The sequence below is a fragment of the Crocodylus porosus genome, unplaced genomic scaffold (genome assembly GCF_001723895.1).
Source record: "Crocodylus porosus isolate Cpor-Errol unplaced genomic scaffold, CroPor_comp1, whole genome shotgun sequence".
Classification (NCBI taxonomy): Eukaryota; Metazoa; Chordata; order Crocodylia; family Crocodylidae; genus Crocodylus; species Crocodylus porosus.
Window position 1 is genome coordinate 142,069,801 of NW_017728931.1, and position 8,435 is coordinate 142,078,235.

The window sequence follows — 8,435 nt, forward strand, 5'->3', positions numbered from 1 at the left end:
GGTGAGGCAGGGCAGCGAGTCGGGCCTGCATCTGGCTGGCATCTCTGGGAGAAAAGAGCGAGTCGTCTGCATGCAACCGTGGCTCCGCGCTTCCTGGCTTTCTCCTTTCACAAACCATCGCTGTGCGCCTGCAGAGCTGTTGTTAGAAGGATGCAGGCGAAGCGGATCCCAGCCACGTGACCACATGATCGTAATTCAGACCCAGGTCTTGTGACCCAGCTTGGGAAAGAAGAAGAGTCTCTTATTCCTGCGTGTCATGGCTTTATTTCACAATCTGCTGCTGTCACCTCCTCCCTGCCCGAAATCCACCCCACAAACCAGAGGGACATTCAAGCGAGGAGGGAGCACACTGCTGGATCAGAAAAATAGGAAGCCCGGCAGAGCTATTCAAAGTCTCTGGCAGCCGGGGCCGTCTCAAGGGGATGGTGCAATGCAGCTTAATCTGCGTGGCTGTGCTGCTACGCTTTGGCAACCGTTGCCCTTGCCTCTCCTCCGCCTCTTTCATATTCCCCCCAGTCTTGCGTCAGGTTTGAATTTAGCAAGTCAGGATACACACCTGTTTCTAGCTATAGCAAGGCAATGGGGGAAACCTGTTCCCCTCCCCCAACCCTGCCACCGAAAAAAAAAGAAAGATGATGCTTTCAGAAAGAAATGCAAAAACTAGTTCTTCATTTGAGCTTGACCACGTAAGCCAAACAGCACGTCCCCTCTCGCTGAGGAGTGAGAAACAGCACTCCCCTGCGCGTTCTCCGGTGTGCAACGTGCTCAGATAACAGCGACGAGGACGATAGACAAAAATAGAGCGGAGGAGCGGCTGGTGGCACCCCGCACGCTGCCATCCTCACATCCTCTGTCTCACTTTCCTCCGGGGTCCAGCGGCAGCATGGGGAGCTGTAGCGTGATGTGTGGGTTTGCCCAGGGTAAAACCGCAGAACGCACAGGAACCAATGAGTCTGTTTTTATAAAAAAAGACTTGTGGCCTGAGCATTATTTTAATGTGTGTGCTTGTTTCTCTGCGCTGCTCAAATTCAGCTCCAATTTCTGCCACCATGGATCCACAACAAAAAAAAAAAAAAAAAGGAAAAGCCCATTTCCCTGGGAAGGTACAAGGCATGGGAAATAAAGCCCAAAATACACAGCAGGGATGAGTTAAGCCAGGAACTGAGAGTTTTCAAATTATCATATAGGACTAATGCTAATAACATATATAATAACACGAAGAAGAGCAGAGTCCTGGCAACGCAAGTGTAACACAATCAATGACAAACACAGGTGTGGGTGTGTTTCCCGGAGCTGCAGAGGGTGCTTTGTGGAGCAGGCAGGTGTCCAAGGTCTTCAGGAGGAGAGGAAAGGGCTTTGATCACTTAAATTATGTGAAATGGGCACCCATGGAGGATACAATAGGCAGCATTTGGGGGTCACTGAATTGTTTCGGTGCAGGACGGCTCATTGGTGGTAAGTCATGCAACCAGCCTGCGGTGGTTTCTTATTCTCAGGAAACCCACATGGTAAAGGGCCACACACTCTAAAGGAAACCCCATGCAGCGCCTATCTGTATTCGCTGATACGGAGCTGCGCACTTTCTTTGCCAGCTTGGTTGTGCAGGCAGGGGAAGGGCAGACAAACCCGAAGCCTCGCTTTTGCAAAATCCAGATCTTCCGCAGGCAAAGACTTCAAGGAAGCTGCAAGAGTCGTGCCTGATTTAGGCCAGCAGTATCGAAACCCCTCATTGGAAAGGGAATGGGTTTGCAGAGAAGGCAGGGATAGAAGACATAATAGGTGTCTAGGGAGACAGGAGAAAAGTCTGCTATGGGAGCGTGGAAACGTGTAAAAGGGGTCATTTCTGTTTCCTAAGCAATGCCTCCAATTGCACGGACAATCCCAGGAGCTGGGGTGGGGCGATGAGTGCTCAGACGTCCCCTTGGGCTTGCATTTCTCGCTGGCTTGCTCTAGGCACCTCCCTCCTGAGCCACCAAGATTTGCTCATGGGCTGTGCATAAAACAAAGCATACTTGTTTGATGTCCTTTTCCCTTTTTGTGGGCAGCCAGAGGTATTTCCCCCATACCTCCTTATACATCACCCTACATGCTTCAGTCCACCACGGGATCTCAGCCTCTGGATTCCTTCCCCCAGACAGGGAACCAGCACCTGGCACCGGCCTTTCTGAGCTAGTAACTTGCTTTTGTCCCTCCTCTGATGCTCCGTATTAGCCATCAGCTTCCCACTCATCTCTTGTGGAAAAAAAAAAAAAGCCTTGGGAGTTTATACCTCATCCCTGGTGCATCCAGACCAGACCAGCTGTGAGCAGCTGAAATGGGAAGCTGCAGATAGACCCCAAACCAGCTGGCAGGCTCCACTCTCTTTGCCTTGGGGTTTTCTTTCACACATGAGATGAGGCTTGAATCAAAATCTCAGGTCAGCATGGACCTCAGCTTGGGGTCTGCCCAATGCTAACCTCATCCTAAGGAGCGAGGTCTTGCTTACTGGGAATTGTGATCGGAGCTACAAGTGGGATCTGGGGATTCGATCGATTCGGGCCTGGTTTTAGTCAAAAGCGGGCGGTTTGTTGAACCAACCCGCACAGATCATGTCAATAAGAAGGCACGCTGTTCTTCTTCATTCCTGAAGAAACTCCCCAGCAGGGCAATGGCACGAAAGTCTCAACATTGGATGCTGAGGGCTGGCCATAGGCTTGATGGAGTCCCGCACAAAATAGAGCCAGGAGAGATTCCCTGCTGTGCTTTTCCAGCTGCAACAGGGACCCCATCTCTCCAAGACATCCACGCCACGCTGCTGCCACCTCTCACCTGCAACACTTCTTCCTCTTTCCCTTGCGATCCCTCTCCTGTGTTTCTGAGGCTCAGCAGCCTCCAGACACCCCTCTGCTGCCCCAGGCAGATCAGGAAACAAAGAGGTGCCAAAGAAGACCTGCTTTCTGTGTGGGAAAGACAACATGTGGGCAAGGGGGAGAATGCAGACAAAGGGCCAAAATTCAAGAGGTAGCTATGAAACAAGCCCCCAGTGCATTTGGCATGGATGTTACCCCATCAACGTAGTCTGTGGAGTTCAGATAACCATGCCAGCAGTCACGGCAGGTGCCCCACTCCATCAACGCTGTTCACACTGGTTCACCCACAACCTTTGCACGTGTATTGTCCAAGCACTGTTGGAAAAGTGGTTCACTGACAAACACTGCACGTGTAGTGTACAAGCGCTGTTGAAAAGGTGGTTCACTCACAAACACTGCACGTGTAGCGTACAAGGTGGGTCCTAGCACCTCCTTGCTTCCCAGCTACTGTACTTCACCTCCAAAAAAACCTATCAGTCAAAAGGAGACTGTCAGATCATAGGTGGATCCCTACCTACAGGAAGAGCCTGTCTGCTGTCAGTTTGCCACGCAACCTCAAACATGCCCAGCAGTTAAGTCCTAAATAACTGGGCTTCTGCTTTTTGTTGCAACATCAGGATTGTGCAAAGGAGGGGGTCTAGGTGTATGGCTTTTCTCTGTCTGCCCTCCTAACTTCGAAATATATGAAATGTGTCTACAGACTTCCCTGAAATTGCAAAAGGACCTACCAACATCTCAGTGGCTGGTTGTTACTTCATGCAGTTTACAGAGCTAGAAGAAACCATGAAATCATCTAGTCCAAGAGCTCCCTGGTCCAGCCAACCTCACAGGTCAGTGAAGCCAAGGGCAGTGCTCAGCAGATAGCACCTGGCCCCTTTTCAATTAACAGTTTGATGATACAGGTGCTTGATAATCTGGTCAAGAAAGGTTGGGAACCATTGATTTAGTCTAAGTTGGTGTATGTCACAGGCCTTTGTTAGGTCTTGTGCCTTAAGGCAGCAATGATGAATGAATCTGTAACAACACTCCTGGTCGCCCACCCCTGAAGCTAAACCAGCATTCACAAAAAGCAAAGATTGGAACTGGCCAAATAACATTTCCTTCCCCTCTCAACAACCATCCAACTGCAATTATCAGAGAGTGGACACACAGACGGCAGATAAAATCCTTAATGAAATAAACCCAGGATATATTTGTACATGAAAATGGAAAAAGAGGAGGCAAAAGCATGAACTTTGCATTCCCGTATGGGGGCTCAATTATTGTTTCATGTCTTATGCTTAAACATTGGGTTCTTTGGAACAGGAAGACTTTTTTGCTCTGTATTTGTACAGCACTGAGCACTGCCAGATGCTGATTCCTGACTAGGGCTCTTGATCCTATCACAATGCACATAATAATTAATCCCAACAGACCCAATTATCTCTTACTCTTGCTTGTCACTTTGAAGCCAGGCAATAGGATAAATATGGGCTTTCCAAGAAATCCTTTCTCTCTTCCTTCCTATCAAAGCATCTCAGCACAACTTAATTTTTTTCTGAATGGTTTCAAGTATGTGGACATTCATTTTTTTTTCTGACACCACAAAAGAAGAATAAACTCTAGAAAGGATGCCTTTATCTTAAGGCTGCTCACTGTAACTTAAGATGAGTCACTCTTTCAAAGAAACCAAAATATAGAACTGCCAGGAAGTGGACCCACACCAAAGTGAGATCACAGCCATTTTGCACAAATTCATTAATCTTGGAGCGCACAGTTACTGCCCAGGAAAGCTACAGCTGTTCCAGCCAAGCGGCTGCCTCAACCCAAATTCATATAGAATCACAGACAAGAGGAGACTGGACCTCACATCTAGTCCAGCCCCATTCAAAGCAGGACCAGCCCCAACTACATCATCCCAGCCACGGCTTTTTCCAGCCAGGTCTTCAAAACCTCCAAGGATGGAGAGTCCACCACCTCTCTGGGTAACCTGCTACAGTGCTTTACTGCCCTCCTTGTGAGAAAATTTTTCCTAATATCCAGCCTAAACTTCCCTTGCTGCAACTTGAGCCCATTGGTCCTTGTTCCTGTCATCTGCCCCACTGAGAACAGTCCAGCTCCATCCTCTTTCAATACAAAACAAGACATATACAATAACATATTTTTCTCCAGGTAAAAATAAATCAGAACTTTACTAATCTGCTAGGGGCCTATGGCTGCATTATTTAGTTTAAGATTGAAGCAAAAACAAATATAAATTCATTAGAATGAGGTAAAAACCATCTGCAGGGCTGTGAAATAGGAGCTTCATGACCAGGAGCAGTGAGCAGACAGCAGAACTGCAGACCAAAGGGTGACTTGATTGATGAGACATTGAGACCATAAAAAAAGAGAAGATCATTAACACCTAGGGGGTGAAGAGTTTAGAAGGGATCGGGTAGATGACAATGAGCCATGAAGTTAGTTGATTCCCTCAACGCTGCCTGAGTAGAAATGCCGCTGCCACTGCCAGAAAGTTGCTTTTAAATTTTGGGTGGAGCAGGAATTAAAGGGGTGTGTAAATGCACGAGTGCACCCCCCTGGATCCATCTGTGTACACCTTCCTTCTGCTATGTCCCATAAGAAAGGCACAGAGAAGTATGGGCTAAATTTGATACAGCCTTGGAAAGGTAGTTTGGGAATCTCCTTTTGAATGGGTTTTTCTGAACCATATGATTCTAGAGCAGGGGAATTGCAGTGACCTTTTTATCTCCAAGCAATTTAGTCCCTGGAAAGCACTTTGTAAATAAAATTAGACTCACCGAATCGTTAGGATGTAAGACTGGGATGGACTCAGGAGGTCATAACTAGTCCAACCGCTTGCTCCAATTAGGATCATTCCTGTTGAAACCATCCTAGCTAGACAAGGGTTTGTCAAACCTTAAAAATCACAAGTCTCTAGGCTCATTAGGCATTTGAATCCAGCAACTCAAGCAAAAATCATCTCTCTTGACCATGTACATATGTGCATGGGTATATATACACAATTACTTTATAAATATATAATTTCTATATGACATAATATAGAAATAACTTTCCATATGAATGGCCAGGAGCACCACAGGGAACTCACCTGGATACATCAGTGGGATCTAGACAGGCTCTCATAAATCTGAGCTGTGTAGTGGATAGAAAAAGGGGGTAGAAAGCCAGCCTCGTCTCAGCTCTGCCGGTGATTCAGTGTCCGATCACGGACAGGTCACTTTTCCTTCCTGTGCTATGGTCTCATCATCTGTAAAAATAGGGAAATGCCTACACTTCCCTGCCTCTTGGAGTCCCTGAGCTTCAATGGGCTGCAGATTATTTTGAGACCTTTGCATCACAATCTTTGTGCTCAGCTGCATCTTTGACTCTGCCACTGGCTTGAAGTATGACTTTGGGCATGCCACTTCCTCTCTCTGGGTCTCTTTTTCTTCTTCCCACCATGCATCAGTCTTGTCTCCCTCTCACACTATGTATATCTCAGCACCTAGCACTGAAGGGGCTGATCTCAGTTGGAGCCAGTAGATACCAGGGGGTACAAATGCAACCTAACCAGAGATTCCTACCATACCCAGCAGAACAGGTTCAGCCAGCCCCAGGCGGCCACGTTTTATCTTAGGTAACCTACTGCAACATTTGCCAACTGGCTGTGCTTCCTCAGTGTTGGGATCTATTCTTGAGGCAGTCAAAAGCGAACAGCAGGGCAAGGTAACCTTAGAGACTGGCTGGTTCAGAGAGGCATAAGCTTTTGTAGGGAACAGCCTATTTCACCCGGTACACAGCTGATCCTTGAAGAAGCAATACTGAATCCTGCCGTGACTGCTGCCATCCTGGAAGCAAGCAACGGGACAGCACCCCCCTTAAAAAACAATGGACAAATGAAAAAAGCTTTGGTTACAAATCTACACGAGAAAATTATAAAGGAAAGATTGGTGTCAGAGCCAAAAGATTACTAAAAATCTCATGTTGTTCGCTTCTCTTTCCATCTGATAAGCAGCTGCTCCATTAAAAGATCAGCTCCCTCTACAACTGATAAAAAAACCCTGCTCTATATGGTGGTTAGGCAAAAGGGTTATTTATCCACTCTTTTCTATTTGAGCAGTTTTAGAATCAATCTCGTTAGACACCAGGCCTCCCTTGGAAAGTGACAGCTGTTCGTTTTCATGCATTTTTTGACTTTGGAAAAGTAACAGAGCAATTCTTCTGTTGCAAAGAACTCAGAAACACCACAGCAGGTTACAGTGATTTGGGCACTGTGGATTTCTGTTGAAATCTCTGGGTTTATCCTGTGACTCCTGTGATTTGCATGGATGTATCTGCACACATCACAGTACAAATGTGTGGCACCCCCATGGCACCCTTAAAAGGACCTCATGGCACCCCAGTTGAGAATCACCATGCTGCAGCTTTGCTACGACTATCTACGAACGAATGTCATTGCTTTCTAGTTTCTTCTTTGCAATATATTTTCCCTGGAAGAAAAAAGGGCAGCTGGGAGGAGGGAACAGCCACTGCTGATAAGGTTGCTTGAAACTGGAATGGAAAAAAAAATCATTGATTTCAAAATACTTTTAATAATAGACTTTTGACCTAAGTTTTAGTAGCTGCCTGCTTTCCACAGGAAGGAGAGCACACCCATGCCCCTGTCCCTTGATAAACTGGGACTGCCTTTCAAAGTATGCCCTGCCCAGCCATTTCCAGCCACCTCGTCTGACCATGGCAGAGCCGGGGAGTGCATGCGGCACAGTTGCCGTTGCCTTTGGGCAAGGAGCCCTCCCCATCCTTGGGGAACGTGGGCCATGGAAGAACCCAAATTAGTATCAGTCGCCTGCCACACCCCATACTCAAGAAACATCCCCATCCCTTCTCATGCCAGCCCCAAAAAGGCCTGGGGAAGGTGTATGCTGGCAGGGGGCATGAAGGGCCAAACCAGGCACGGCTGAGAGGCCACTCTGCTTCACTTTCACAAGCAGCATAGAGGGGACCAGGTGGCAATTCAAACCATTAGGGATGGGGGCACAGGGCACCTCTCTACCCAGGGCTCATCTCTACGTGCACTTTAATGTGCATTAGTCTATTTTAGACATAAAAATTGTGGTAGAGGTGATCTTTTATTAGACGACTAGATCTTTGCCAAAAAAACCCACTCTTTCATTGCAAGCTTTCGGGCACAAACCCCCTTCATCAGGCATTGGAGAAAAGACTGCACACGTTCTCCTCGGTAGAAATGAAAGTTCGTATTTCACAGGAGAGTTTAAGGTGGGGTAAAAGCCATGGGCATTTATACACGTACACTTGTCTGATGCGGCGTGTCTGCCCGCGAGCCGAGGTGCCCGGTGCTGCGTCGCCTGCACGTCAGTGCAAACGGTGGCAGCACAGTTATGAACTAAAACACCTTTCCACGCGTTTTAACTCAAAAGCGCGCCACCATCACTCATTGAAACGCGCCTGGCACAAACACGTGTACAAACGCCCCATGATTCAATGCGCGTTCGCTACAGCGCCCCCATGCGTCTGCACACGCGCCCGGGCTCTGCATGGCACGCGGGGCCTCCGCAGGCGGCGGGGAGGGGTGGGTGTGGGGGG